We start from the raw sequence: 15,835 nt of genomic DNA, 5'->3' as shown, positions 1-15,835 counted from the left end.
GCACAAGGACCTGAGTTCAATCCCCGGTACCAAAAAAAGAAAAAAATAAAAAGAATATTTGTCTGCAGTTTTTTTGTTTGTTTGGTTTTGGTATCAGGGTAATGTTGGTTTCACAGAATGAATTTTAGAGGATAACTTCTCTTTTTAATACATATTAGTGTTCATTAGTGTTCTTCTCTAAAGGTCCAGTGGAATTCACTAGTAAATCCATCTGGTCTTGGGCTTTCCTTAGTTAAAGGTTTTAATTACTGCATCTGTTCAGATTATATGTCTCTTGCTTCAATTTAGGTTGGTCATATGTGTCTAGAAATTTATCCATTTTCTTTAAATTCTTTAAATATAAATTTTATAAATAATTTATGACCCTCTGGATTTCAGTGGTGTCTTGTCATTTTGCCTTTTTCATTTCTGATTTTAATTTTTTGGATTTCTCTCTGTGTCTCTGTCTCCCTGCCTGAATCTGCCCATCTGTCTCTGTCCCCCCCTCTCCCTCTCTCTCTCTCTCTCTTTCTCTTTTTTTCATTTGGTTAAGGATTTATCAATCTTATTTGAATTCCCAAAGAACCAACCTTTGAATAATTGATCTGTGTATTTTTCTTTTAGTTTCAATTTCATTAATTTCCACTCTGATCTTCATTATTTCTTTCCTTCTACTGATTTGAAGTTTGGTTTCTTCTTCTTTTTTTTTTTTTCTCTAGGACCTTGAGATACATCATCATTATTTGAGGTTACCCTATTTTTCTAATGTAGGCACTCATTAAAGCTTCCTCTTAGAAGTGTTTTTGTTGTGTCCCACAAGTTCTCATACATAACATTTCCATTATCACTTGATTTCAGAAAATTTTATATTTTTCTTTGATTACTTCAGTGACCCATTGATCAATTAAGAGTGTATTACTCAATCTCCAAGTGTTGTGCAGTTTCTGTGGTTTCTTTTGCTAAGTGTGATTTGATAGCATGCACGGGATTATTTCAAATTTTTTATTTATGGAGACTTAATTTACGGCAGAGCTCATTCAGCCAGTCCCCTCTGGTGGGCAGTCTTACGCTAGCAACCACCAGCATCTAGCACTTTACTATTTCCATAGCTGTCTTGCCCTTTTAGGCCACGAGTCTCTCCAAAGCAGGGCTCCAGATCTCACCAGTGCCCAGCACAGGACCTGAAATACAATGGGTACTCAATACAACTGAAACAAATGACTGGACTCCTAGACAGCACGGAAGCTACAGCTGGGATAGAGAAGATGATCTGCTGTACTTTCCTGGCAATGTGGGACATTGTTTGAAGCACAGACATCTCTCTCTCCCCACACTGCAAGAGCAAGTGGAAGAAGGGAAAGCTAAAAAAAAGGAACTGATTGGGGATGGCTGAGCTCTCTGAAGAGATACAGTAGGCTAAGGGCTCGGTGAGATGTCTTTGCCAGCTCTCACCCTGTTCCCTTGTGCTTGGGGTCAGAAGGCAGCTCCGTACCTAGAAAGGAATGGGGCTGAAAACAATATGGAGATCCTCCCAAACACTAAAAATCTAACGTTCATACAGTGCAGCTATCCCATTCTTGGTTATATATCCAAAGGGAATGAAGTCAGCCTACAAAAGAGATACCAGAACATGATGATTATTGTCGCACTATTCACAATAGCTAAGTTATAGAATTAAACTAAGTGATTTGTCAACAGATAAATGAAGAAAAAAAAACATTATACATATATATATATATATATATATATGTATGTATGTATTGTTCAAACATAAAGAATAATAAAATCTTGCCATTTTCAGTAAAATAAATGGAACTAAATGATATCATGTTGTTTAATAAGCCAGACACAGAAAGACAAGTAGTATATGGTTTTTCTCAAATGTGGAAAAAAAAAGAAGGAAACAAGAAAGAAAGAGAGAGAGAGAGAGAGGGAGGGAGGGAGGGAGGAAGGAAGGGAGGGAGAGAAAGAAAGAGCTAAAAATAAGAGGGAGCAGGAGGGGGTTGAGGGGCAGTTCGCAAGGGGGAGAAGTTAGAAGAAGGATAGATGAACATGATCAATACATGATATACATGTGTATGGGAATATTACAGTGAATCTCATTAATTTCTGTAATTAATATGTTATTAATTATAATTTATGTTTTTTAAACCTGTGTGTGTATCTCCCCCATGAAACTGCAAACTCTTTGGATTGTATCTTCTCACTGTATCCTGTTGGCGGTGTTGCTTTCACTTACTTCAGTAAATAATCACTGATTTTCTTCCATTTTTACAAAACATGCGTTTTGCACTTCAATAGGAAAAGGCTGAATTTAGCCACTCCTGATTTTAACTCCGTTTTGTTTGTTTGTTTGTTTTCTTATAGCAAGTGGTCTCTGATGTTCTGGGTTTCTCAGCCTTCTGCAAAAACCCAAATAACACTTAGGATCTCTCCACCCTTACTCTTTCTCATGGTTTCAGCAAGTTATATGATATCATGACCCCGACTTCCTGACAAGGAGAAGCATTACCTCAGCTCCTCTGGCGGGTCTAGTTGTCTATTACTTGATATGTGGAAAGTTGCCTAACCCCTAGCATAGAAAATGGATTTGGTAAAGGAACAGGTGACTAGAGATAGACATTTATGGGTGATGTGGGTCACTAAAATAGCCACCTGCAGGGAGAAAGCACTTGTCAATCATCTTTGAATCTTTAATCTTTATCACACAGGGCACTTAGCAAACATCAGATGCCTTCCCTATGAATGAAAGAAGAGTATGGAAAAGATACCAAAGAGACCATCTTCTTATAGACTTGGCACTAAATAAACCCACCCCAATAGACAGGAAATACCTTTTTCCAATTTACAAGTGATCTATTCTGAGTTTCCAAAGAAGACCTCTTTGTCTCTCACTTAGTTGGAGCCCACTTGTACTTACTCTGAAGGGTTTACTGAGTAATGATCAGCAGGGCACCATAAACTCTGCCATGTAAAACAGCATGTGACAGTGTTACATATTATGTCCTCCCGGGTCCATAATAGATTTAGCAAGACATGTCACAAATGAAGAAAGATTGATCATTTCCCTCAAGAAATTTATACTCTTACTAGAAGAGAAGGCATCCATCCCACAATGAATTCTCCAGTATAATTAGAGAACCATTTAGGACCATGCATTGTGAAATACTGAACTGGCAATCACTGAGACCTGGAGATGCAGAGCATTAAAAAAACGTGCATTTTTTTAACCAAGAAATGTTTTATTTTTCTTGCAGTAGCTTTGTTAATTGCACAAGATCATGTTTTGTTTTTGTCATTTAATTATCACGCAATCCTATTCTGAAAGACAAATGTTCATTAAAAACAAAGCAAAAATAAAAATTCACAACCTTAATCACCTAGATTTGTCATTTAAAGAAGATTTAAAGGAAAAAAGGGGCTTTCTTACAAGCTTTTTCACAAGTATCACATTTTCTCCTTAAAAGGGAAGGATTTCAAAACAAAGGTGAAACAGTTTAACAGAAATACTCATAAAAAGAAACTTTACAGAATTGTCAATAATATTAAGACAACATTGACTAACCATTTTCATTACAGCGCCTTGCCCACCTCCACCCTGTGTGTCCACCAAGACAAGAAGAGGCTGTGTTCAAATGAGTTCGAAATCCCAGTGAAATGAACAAGTCTGCCATACCCCGAGGACATCTCCCATGCCCCACACCAATGCGGCCACCTCATATAGTTAAGTATTTCACTGTAAATGCTCATCTGTAAATTGTGACTTTGCAAAACCCAGCCTATGAGGGAGAAACAGCTGACACCCCTCGCGGGAAACTCCGCCTAGTTCTCATGTGACATTTTAAACCCCGCTTCTGGCCCTGTATCCAAGGAGAAATGCTAAGGCAAGGATGCCCCACCTCCACCTCTGAGGGTCAGTTAGCTCAGGCTGATAGGTCAGGCCTCATTCCCCCCCCAACCCCGGCACACCTGGCCTGGGCAGCACCAAAGAGCACGATGGGGGCTGGAACAGACTCTCATTCCCTATCAAGAACTGAGCCTAAGAAGTGCTCATCTTTGGTCAGGCTGGGTTTGCACCAAAGACAGGACAAGTACTATCTCCATGGAAGGAAAAGTGGGAGAGAAGAGTGAAGAGATGGGAAATAAGGGAAAAGAAAAAGATATGAGAAAATGGAAATAAAGTGTTTCTAAATAGGGAAGGGCAGAGGGGGTGAAGGGAGGGCAGGGGAATGGGGAAAAACTGAGAACCAAGACCTGTCATATAAAGGTACAAGATCCCAGTGATGAATGTAACTGTACTGTATACCTAAAAAGTACCAATAAACTCAATGAGGAAAAAAAAAAGGTGCATTTAGTTAGGTTGAGCTATCAGGACTGTTTTCCTGAAGGATCAGGGCAGGCCCTTAAAGGGGCTGGTTTGAACTTCCCTGGGTGAGGTGGAGGGAACAGAAACATCCAGTGATCTGGTGGCATCCTGAGTCCCCAGGTCTTGAGCCCTCAAGGTGGGAGATGCAGGTATGGAGTGACCAGTTACCCACTTCACAGTCTCACTGCTGACAGCTGTGTCCCAGGGCAGGAACGGCATGTCTTCCAGCTCCCAGAGATCAGTGTGCTTTGGCTCCCTACACAGCAAGCCCTCCTCCGATGACTCGCATGCCTTTTCCGGTGCAGAATGACATGATGAGGCCCAGGTGGAGCTGAGTGAAGTGCCGCGCAGGCTGACAGCACCACCTCAGAATGTCCTTGCTGAGGGCAGCACCAGTGTGGAGAAGACCGAAGGATGGGACTTGCTGGGCGAACTAACAAACTAAGGGGTCCTGGAGGGATGTGGTGGCTTTGGCATCCAAGACTTCCAAACCCTCATTAACAGAATCATTTTGCTGGGGGAAACAAGGGGCACCATTCTAATACAAAATGAACACCAGAGGGGGAGAAGGGAGGGCAGGGGTAAGGGGGAAAAATGAGAATCAAGACTTGTCATGTAGAGGTACAAGATCCCAACAATGAATGTAACTGTACTGTATCCCTAATATGTACCAATAAACTCAATTAAAGCTGAAAAATAAATAAATAAATAAATAAAATGAACACCATGCCAGGTCTACCTGTCCACCAGGCCTGAAGGAAGAGGCAGGAAAGGGGTGTTTTCCTCAGCGCTTGTTTCTTCCCCATCTCGCTACCCTCACTCCTCTAATGAACTACATAAATATTCCAAAAGCTAAGTGGGTTCTCACCACGTCAAGCCCCAATTTCTCTGCTTCAAAAGCTACTAGTCTCAGGCTCTGTGGTGCTGCTGCCTGCCTCAAAAGCGCAAGGTCCTAAATTCAATCCCAGGTACCAAAAAGAAAAAAAAAGCTACTAGTCTCCACCTCATGAATTTCATCTCCTTCTCTTCCAACCTACTTCACCTAAAGTCTCCTCCACTTACTCCATCATAGATGTGACCTTTTTCCTACTGTTTCCATGACCCCAAATGCCCTGCTTCCTTCTGTTCAGAACAGTATGGTAGAATTAAAAACAGGGTGGGACTGGGGATTTAGCTCAGTGGTTCCCGTGCCTGCCACACAAGCACAAGGACCCGAGTTCTATCCCTGGTACCAAAAAAAAAAAAAAAACAGAAAAGAAAAACAGTGTGGACTTGGAGCCACAATAGTTAGGTTCGAGTCACTCACTATACTCTGTGTGCCAGCGGGTGAGACTAGCATGTGTGGGCATATGCAAACTTTAGACAGTGATGGATGTATTCTATATCGTAATTGTTATAGTGGCTGAACAGTTCCATGCATTTATCAAACTGTTCACCTAAAATTCAACTGTACACCTAAAATTGGTGACTTTTAGCACATGTAAATTATACTTCAATAAAGCTGAATATTTTTAATTTTAAAATTTTTATTTTTCTAAAGTTAATATATGCATTACAGGAAACAAAAACAAGCAAAGAACAAAGTCATTCGCAATCATAAGCAGCTTAGCTGGATGTGTTCTTTTAGGTCCTGCGTGTACATATACGACAGCCATTTTGTGTGACTGAGTTTGTACAGTGTGTGTCATGCTTTTCTCCACATCAGGAATATTCATCAATTCAAAGTCCCAAAGCTACAAGAGTATTTTTGATAACTAAGAACACACTATACCAACTCAGTCTGTTAGAGAAAAATTTTAATCCTGCCTTTATTGGGAACAACAATTTTCACTGAAAATAAAAATGGCAGCAGGCCTCTAGATAGAAGTATTGTCAAAGTGACAATTACAATACTGCATTTCCTTAATGCTCAATTTAAAATAAGACATAGCCGGGTATGGTGGCACATGCCTGTAATCCCAGCACCCGGGAGGCTGAGGCAGGAGGATTGCTGTGAGTTCAAGACCAGCCTGGGATACATAGTGAGTTCCAAGTCAGTCTCAACTACATAGTGAGACCCTGCCTCAAAAAACAAACTAAATAAAATGAGACATAAAGCCACAGCGTACACCAAGCCATGTGTCAGAGTTATCAGATCTTTACTATTAAGATATTAGCACCATATTGGTCTAGAAATGTAAATTTTTTTATTTTTATTTTTTATTTTTTTCCACTTGTACAGGGGTAATGCACTGTATTAAATATGTAAGGTCATATCTACGTGGGTTTGATTGCAGAAACTAATAAAGCATTCTCTAAATAATGAAAAAAAATGAATAAGATAAGACTACAAGAACAAGAAGCAATTTAAATATGTTCAGGGACCATTTTCATCTTCAGAATTAAGGATTATTTTAATCTTACATCATTGCCTTTTCTCTTTTACTTTCCTTTTTAATTTTATTTTAGGATTCCCTATTTTTAATGTTCATACAGAGATTTCTTTAACCGAAATACCAAATAGTTTCTCTGGTGTGAAAAACTATAATGGTACATAAGATCCTAATGAGATAATTGACAATGTGAAATAGGAAGAAAAGGGCTAAAGGTGTAGGGGAAGTGGGAAGGGTAGGGGAAAGGTAATAAGGGAAAGAAACAAATATGAGAAAATGAAAAAAATGGAAATAAAGTGTTTGTAATTGGGGAGGGGAGGAGGGGGTGAAGGGAGGGCAGGGACAAGGGGAAAAAATGAGAACCAAGACCTGTCATGTAAAGGTACAAGATCCCAATAATAAATGTAGCTGTACTGTATACATAAAATGTACCAATAAACTCAATTTTAAAAATAAAAAAAAAGATAAAATATTAGCAAGAAGGCATATAGTCCCATTAAATTGTTAATGTATTTCCACAGTTCAGGTAGAAGACACTTTGATTCCTCTGAACACTTTGCTAACATGTGCTTATTTCTGCCCCTCTGCTGCCAGCCTAGTGAGGAGTCCTGATACACACTGCCCAGAGGTGTTGTAACAGTTCCAAGCCCAAAATGCATAACAAAAATGAATTTAAATATCAATTGCCTGGCCTGTAATCCCAGCAGTTGAGAGGCTGAGTCTTGGGGATTACCAAGAGTTTGAGGTTAGCTTGGGCTACATCGGGAGTTCAAGGGCACACTGAACTACATAGCAAGGCCCTGTCTCAAAAAGCAAAACAAACAAACAAAAAAATCAATTGCCTGGAAAAACAATCAACTGCTTGGTTGCACAACAGTGTGAATGTATTTAATGCCACTGAACTGTACATTGAAGAATAATTAAAATGGTATATTTTAGGCTATGTATACTTTACATAAAATACATAAAAGCGAAACATTTAATTTATTCTATATCCTGATGACAATCAATTAGAAAATAAACCTTTGGGGCCAGGGATTTAGCTCAATGGTGCCGCTGCCTGCCTCGCAACTGCAAGGTCCTGAGTTAGATCCCAGATACAAAAAACATTTTTTTTAATTTAGAATAAACCTTTGGCCAGGTGTGGTGATGTATACCTCTAATTCTAACTACTTAGGAGACTGAGATAGGAGGACTGTGGATTTAAGGCCAGCCTGGGCAATGTAAGTGAGGCCTTATCTCAAAAACATCAAAAAATTTAAAAGGGAATGGGAATCTGTCTCAGCCATAGTATACTTGCCTATCATATGTAAGGCCCAGCATTAAATGCCAAATTTTCCAAAGAAAACATTTTTAAAAGAGCCCTTAAAATACTAACAAAGGCTTGGGCCAGGGATTTAACTCAGTGGTGCCACCACCTGTCTCACAATCACAAGGTCCCAAATTCTTTCTCCAGTACCAAAAAAAAAAGATACTAACAAAGCTCAAAACTCTGGGAATAAGTGTAATAAAGGGTGTACAAGACCAGTACACTGGAAAATATAAAACATGTTTAAATAATTAAAGAACACCTTGATAAATGCAGACACGTCACGTTCATGGATTAGAAAATAGTCTTTTAAGAGGTTAACCGCCCCCCCCAAATTTGATGTGTGGACTCAATGGAATTCCAAAGTCTCAACACTGTTTTTTCTTGACATTGACAAGATAATTCTACAGTGCATATGGAAAATCAGAGGACCTAGAATAGCCAAATCAAACTTGAAGAAAAACAAGGAGGTTTCAACTATCAGATATCAAAACCTATTTAAAACCTAGCGATTGAAATACTAAAGTTTTGGAGCAAGGGTAACTTAAGACCAACGAAAAGAAAAAAGTCCATGAGTACCCATAAATACTGCATACGGTCACACCTGATACGTGACAGGAAGGAAGGGCTGGACCATCAATAAATGGTGCTAGGTCAACTGTATATTCATAGAGAAAAAATAAATATCAATTCTCCCCCTCACTCCATATGAATTCCATATGAAAAATCCATCCATACTCCATAGGGTAGTAGCCTTAGGGGACACACGTATGTAAAGATTTATCAAGCTATACGTTTAAGAAAAAAAATTCCAGCTGGGTGTGGTGGCGCACTCCTGTAATCCCAGCACTTGGGAGGCTGAGGCAGGAGGATGGCTGTGAGTTTGAGACCAGCCTGGGCTACGTAGTGATTTCCAGGTCAGTCTCAACTACATAGTGAGATCCTGTCTCAAAAAACAAAAACAAACAAAAAAAAAGAAGAAGAAAAGAAAAAAATCTACACTGTCTTTAAAAGGAGACTATCTTTATGGCCAAGGGAATGAGAAATAGCATATATGAAAAATAAATTGCTATATTGCTGAGTTTGAGACCAGCCTGGGCTACGTAGTGATTTCCAGGTCAGTCTCAACTACATAGTGAGATCCTGTCTCAAAAAACAAAAACAAACAAAAAAAAAGAAGAAGAAAAGAAAAAAATCTACACTGTCTTTAAAAGGAGACTATCTTTATGGCCAAGGGAATGAGAAATAGCATATATGAAAAATAAATTGCTATATTGCATTTCATTAGAGTTAAAATACTTATTCATAAGCAAAATCCTGAAAAGTCACGACACAGACCGGGACATTATTGGAATATATATCTGTGAAAGCAGTTCTTACCTACGTTACATGAGGTGACCCCACAACTTAGTGATGAAGGACAGTGAACTCACTGAAAAGATTTGAACGAGTACTTCACAAAAGAGGCTATTCAGATGGCCAATAAGCAGATGAAAAGATGTTCACTGTTACTATCTATTGAGAAAATACAAATTATAAGCTCTTCATCCCCCAGATGTGCTGTCATTGAAAGGACTGACACTACAATGTTTAAGCAAGAATATGAAGTTGCTAGGGTGCTCACACATGCTCTGTGACAGTGTATCTTAGCACGAATACTTGGGAAATCGGTAGGAACTACTATGGCTGAATATAAAGAAAACCCATGACCCTGCAATTTTATTTTTTAGGGACTACCAAATTGAAATGAGCATTTACATCCACCCAAAATCACCAGAATGTCCCTACAAGCTTTATCCATAACAGCCCCGAGGCAGAAACAACCCCAACATCGTGAGAGACAGACAGGACGAGGCGCGATGTGACTGCGGAGTACCACAGAGGAATGAAAGGTACGGAACTACGCCTGCGTGCAACGAAAGGGGCGAATTTCGCAGACATAGCATGGGACGAAGGAAGCGGTCCCAAGAGCATGTCCTTTAGGCTTCCCTTTGAATGATGTTTAACACCAAACAAAAGCCGGGTACAGAAGCACATACCTATGATCCCAGCTACTTGGGAGCCGGATGCAGGAGAGGTGCAAGCTCAAGGCCAGCCTGGGCGACTTACTGAGGCCCTGTCTCAAAGTAAAAAATAAAAAGAACTGAGAATATGGCTCAGCAGCAGAGCGTCTCTAGGTTCAACCCTCAGGGCCAGACATCAACAAAAGTAATTTATGACAGACGTCAGAGCCGTGGTTACCCTGAGAGGTAACCACTGCTTAGGAGTGGACGTGTGTAGCCTGTTGAGATACTGAAAACTCTATCTTCACCCGGGTAGTAGTCTCAGGGGACACATGTATGTAAAGCTGTATCAAGCTATACATGTAAGATTTATAGTATACCTCTTTTGTTATTATTATTCTCATTTTTGGTAGTGGGGACTGACCCCAGGGCCTCATGCATACTAAATATGTACTGTACCTCTGGACTACATCCCTGACCCCTTATGTGCTATCTTTACAAAAGGCAAATAAATATTATTCTTCTTCCTTTGAGATCTTTCTGAAGTGCTAGCTCTTTGTGAATCCTTCCCATAATACTCTTGTTGTGTCGGTCAGCTTCCCATTACTGTGAAAAACACATGAGATGGTCAACCGAAAGGAGATAAGACTTATTTGACTCACCGTTTCAGAGGTTTCGGTCCATGGCTGCTTAGGCTCATTGCTTTGGTGCCTCAGGGAAGGCAGGTCATCTGGTGGAAGCAGGTGGAGAAGTAAACCTCTTTACCAGACAAAAGGGGTCTAGCTCACCCCAGCCTGGACATGGATCCTTACCACAGGAAAACTCCATCACCACTCCAGCTTCAACCCTGGCACATGCCAGCTGCGGCTTCTGGAAGTCAGACACCTGCAGACCAGTGTCACAACTTCGTGACCGCAGAGGTCTGGGGGAAAGGAACCTCAGGCCTTGGACTGAGAGGGCTGGCGGGGAAAGCTTTGGTAGGGAGCAGCAAGAGGTGTCTAGGCTGACAGGCGGCAAGTATACTGCATAGGAAAAGAGACAGGAGAAAAGGCTGATGGTAAATTAGCAAAACTAAAGCAATCATTAACGGCATCCAGTGTTCACGGTCTTGTCAAGTGACTTGTGGGCAGAGAAAAGAAAATTTGGCTGATTTGGGAGAGAAGGTCTCAAACCAGCTATACATCAAAATCAGCACAAGGAATGTTTTTAGACCCACATAGCCAGAACCCAGGCCAAACCACCAAAGGAAAAAACACCTTTTCAGCTGGCAAAATCCAGAAGTTCAGCCTCTCTGTTGGAATACAGAATAGTCACAACTCCTAGGTAGGAAAAGTCTACAGTATTTAGCAAGTTAGTTGTAGTTTTACATTTTGAAAAGAAATCCCATATCTAGTAGTCTATCCTGAAAATATGGCCCACCAATGCCACTTGACAGGTGCGTAAGGATTTTTCTTGGGAAGCTTTTTACAATATCAAGACTGCCCATCAGAGGGCACTGGCTTCAGGAGCTGTACTTCCTCCACCCAGCAGAGAACTAGGCAGCCAGCTACAGCATGCCGATGATGGTCTTTGTGCTAACAGAAAGTGATCATTACGACGTACAGGTAAGGAACAACTGAACGCACCTTTCACGTACATACAAAAAGAAGAGTGATACATATGTTTGCTTATTTTTGCATCCCCCTCAACCGAAACAACACACACACAACACTGGAAAGATAGAGTACCAGTTAATGGAAATGATTCTTTCTGAGTGTGGAGAACAAATTGACGAGGGATGAGTGAATATACCTTCAAAAGTTTAACTTTTGACTCATTTTGATGTTTACATATTTAATAACAGGATTAAGTCAAAAAGGGAAAAAGCACGCTCTAAACAAACTGAAACAACAATAAAAAAGTCTACTGACCTATCAGTCTTGTAACATAAGCATACAGAAAAATCGTGATTTTTTTATGACTTTATATACTGACAGGGCCGGGGATTTAGCTCAGCGGTTCGGTGGCCTGCCTTGCAAGCGCAAGAATCCAAGTTCGATCCCTGGTACAAAAAAAAAAAAAAAAAAAGATTAGTATATATTGACAAGGCAAAAAATAAAGAAATGAAACTTTGATCAGCAGATTAATTGTTAGAAGTAATGTTATATTATAATTTTGAAAGTATTTTTGGTACATTGCAAGATAGAGCAAGGGGGTAGTTACAGTTAATCTAATAAGAAACCAAAGTTTAGCTGGGCATTGTGATATACACCTGCAATCCCAGCACTCTGGGAGGTTGAGGCAGGAGGATTGCAGGTTCCAATTCAGCCTGGTCACTTAGTGACTTAGCAAGACTGTTATAAAGTAAAAAAGAAAAAGGGCTAGGGATGTAGCCCAAGAAAAAGTTCACTCAGCAACAAAATGTCATAAACACTTTTCCTTGTCAGTAAGTATACATTTATTTATTCCACCATGCTCTGAGGAAAAGATGGGCAGCATAAAATCAAACATAGGCATTCTTTTATTTTGATTTAGAGCTGTGGATACAGGCTCATACTTTTGAAAACACATTCCCCAGGTCTCCCTACTGAAATGGCCCACAAACAGTGATCATCCAGGCCACCAGGATGGCAAGCAGATTTCTGCCTACCATCCTCTGCAGAAAGGAATGTCAGTCTTGGATATTCTGTTAAACCTAAAGTAAGAAGGGCATTCCAAGATGGTGGGAGTCCTGCTCAAAGGACCAGAGGTGGGGGGCTCAAACCAGTGAGCCTGGGGAGATTTTGAGCATCAAAAATAAGAATAATTATAAAAACTTTCATACTCAAAATGAATAAAAATCGACACATTTGGACACAAAAAGAAAAGGGAGAAAAGGTAAGAAAGCTACAAGCTGGTTGTAGCAGGCAGCCAAGGCAAAGAAACACTTTCTGAGCGTCCCAGCAGCCTGGTGACTTTCTGGGTGGGAAGGCTAAGGGAATAATCCCTGGGCAGAGAACTGGTTATATTTACTATTCTATTATTTAGAACAGAGGGGAAAAAAACACCGGAACAGCCTAAATCCCTAAAAAAATAGGAATGGTTTTGGGAAATGTAGTATAATCCAGATATTTGGAACTCAGTGAAGCTGGAGTATGATGGAATAAATTTATATACTTGCTGACAAGGAGAAATGTTTGTCATATTTTGTTGCTGAGTGAAAAAAATTGTAAAACTTGTAGAGATAATATCATTTTTTGTTTTGTTTTAAAAATATGTGTACACACAAATAAGACCTACATGTAGAATGGCTATTCTAACATACCAACACAGATCTCTATTGGTGAAATTGTGATGTACTCTTTTTCTGATTTTTGCTTTTCTCTGCTTTTGAAAAATACGTATTTCATTTTAAATTTGTAAGACAGAGTGTTGCTACCTCTGTGGTGGGTGCAGGAAAGGAGTGGCAGGAAGGCCTAGGCAGTTCAGGCTGCAGAAGGGCTTTCTTTGGGAGAAGTGCGACTGCAGAAAGCCTAGAGCAGCACAGACGCCCCCTGGCTCCTGCTAGCTTGAAAGACACACGCAGGGAGATAGTGCAGCAGTGCCCCCTAGTGGACGCTTCTGGGCCTGCGTGAGCCAGTCTGAATGGAATTAAGCAGGTGACTCGTGGCTAAATGGCCCATGTAGGATCAGAGTTTGGGAACGACCTTAGACTCTTCCCCTTTCTTTGCCTCTTAGTCCCCCACTCTCTTTCAGCTCAAATGCTTCCTCTTCTATGACACTTTCCCTGAGACCCTCAGTTGCAGTACTTTGTGCTTTGATACTTCGTTCCCACCACATTTGGTGTGCACAACACCACTCTGTTTCAGGTTGCTATAGGTGTGCCTCTCACTTCCTGTGGACTACAAGGTCTAGGAGGACAAAGAGCCTTCTGGGTCATCCGTGCACCCACGCCAACAGCTAACACAGTGCCTGACACGAGGTGAGGACTGTAACTTCTTGAGATGAGTACAGGTAGAACCAGGTGGAGTAGAATTACATTTGGTGGAGGGAGAAGACCAAGCAGAGAATGTCCCTGAGGACAGGGAGGAGAAAACAGGAGAGAACAGGGTGTCTTCAGAGGATAAAATAGAGAAGGTGGCCAGCCAAGGAAATGAAGGGCAAGAGTGGGAGACCCTGAGGCCAGGTGATACAGGAAACGAAGTGTGGTACGTGGGACGAGTGCAGGAGACACCAGGGCCCAGGCTCAGCGGCAGCGCCTGCTTGCTTTTTAGTTGTTCATTTATTTTATTTATTTAGTTAGTTTTGGTACCAGGGATAGAACTCGGTCCTTGCGCTTGCAAGGCAGGCGGCGGAACCACTGAGCTAAATCCCCGGCCCTAGTTGCTCATTTTTGCAGTGAACCCAAGAAAACAGGCAGCTCACCAGATGGTCCCTTCCACGCGCTCATTGTCCTTCAGGGAATTCAGCCAGGTGTCAAGTAGCTGGAGGGAGAAGAGGACGAAAGGATTAGCTGCATTCCGGAAGGTAAAAGTGCAACTCAGGGCTTGGCTTCTGCCAAGTATCAGGGCTGCACTTCTAAGAGCCAGATTTCTCTTGCCTAGAGGTAGACTGGACATGAGGGCACAACTCTTACTTTGACATGAGAATCTCAGCAAACATCAGCCCCTGACAGCTAGAGAAGGAGAGGAGACTACGTCGACGTGTCTCGATATCCAGCCAGATTTTGTTCTATACTATACTATGTATAATTTTGTGGAATGGCTTTTTTGACCCAGTATAATTCCAGGAAGATCTATACAGATTTTAATGTATACAAATGACAAATTTCCTTTTATTACTGAGTAGTATTTACATGGTACTGATGTACCACAGTTTCTTTAATATGTAGCTTTTTTGGTCAGCTTTGGCTTATGGTGAGTAAAGCAACTGTAAACATTTGACTAGAAGTTTTTTTGTGAGCGTAAGTTTCCATACCTCTTTGATGAGTGGCTAGAAGCACACCAGCAGATTCAAAGAATAGCTGCGTGTTTAGTTTCTAAATAGTGCCAACTGTTTTCCAGGGCTTTTGTAGCATTTCAGATTCCAATCAGGAATTTATGTTATCTAGTTTTTGTGCTCACCATCACTTACTGGTATTCTCCCTTTTATTTTGATCATGCTGATAAATTAATGCCCATGTCTCACTGTGGTTTTAATTTCCATTTCTCTGATAACAAATGATGCTTAATATGTTTTCCTGTACTTATCATCTCTCTACATATATATACATTTGTTGCAGCGTTCAATAATGTTTTTGCCCACGTTATCTCCTTTTTTTTCTTTTTCCTGTCAAGTGTGGAGGATTCTTCATACATCTACGTGCTGGCCTTGTTTTGTTGCATATACAATTTACAACAATTTCTTCTTCCGGCAGGTAGATGGTGAATTTGAGTATGTTTACAGGGTGTTTTGTAGAGGAAAATAAAAATATAAAATACAAAATTCGGATTACCTCTCCTTGCGAGTATGAACATTGATGTGTGCTCCCTCACCTCTGGCAGGGGTCAGGGGAGTCATACTTCTCCAAGTTGGAAAGTGGCTGCTCTGAAGTGAGATCCAGGCTTCTAATAGATGGCGAGTTTTAAAGATATATTGCCAAATATATATACATATATATAATTTTATATTTATTACATGTTACAGTGGTAATAGCTTGGATATATTGGGCTGTTGTTACAATCAATTTCACCCGTTTCTTAAACTTTTTAAAATGTGAATGATGGAATACCACAAATTACACTTTTGCATCACAGTTTCTTTGTATTGGAAACCCACCCCCCCACCCCACTCCCTCCGAGCTTAGGGG

General features: G+C 40.5%; 1 long non-coding RNA gene across 1 annotated transcript in view; it reads right to left on the bottom strand.

Moving 5' to 3' along the window:
* Positions 1 to 14,386: 14,386 nt before the first annotated feature.
* Positions 14,387 to 15,835, bottom strand: part of LOC104866420 — a 1,978-nt gene continuing 529 nt past the window's right edge. The window contains exons 2-3 of the long non-coding RNA XR_781452.3: positions 15,482 to 15,593; positions 14,387 to 14,471 (exon numbers count right to left, since the gene is read on the bottom strand). This is a non-coding gene — a long non-coding RNA (uncharacterized LOC104866420). The remainder of the gene's footprint in view (positions 14,472 to 15,481; positions 15,594 to 15,835) is intronic.

Source organism: Fukomys damarensis, unplaced genomic scaffold (assembly GCF_012274545.1).
Source record: "Fukomys damarensis isolate Sample0158 unplaced genomic scaffold, DMR_v1.0_HiC HiC_scaffold_5, whole genome shotgun sequence".
In the NCBI taxonomy this organism is placed as follows: domain Eukaryota; kingdom Metazoa; phylum Chordata; class Mammalia; order Rodentia; family Bathyergidae; genus Fukomys; species Fukomys damarensis.
Note: the sequence above shows the minus strand (reverse complement) of the source record. Positions and strands in the feature narration are given on the sequence as shown.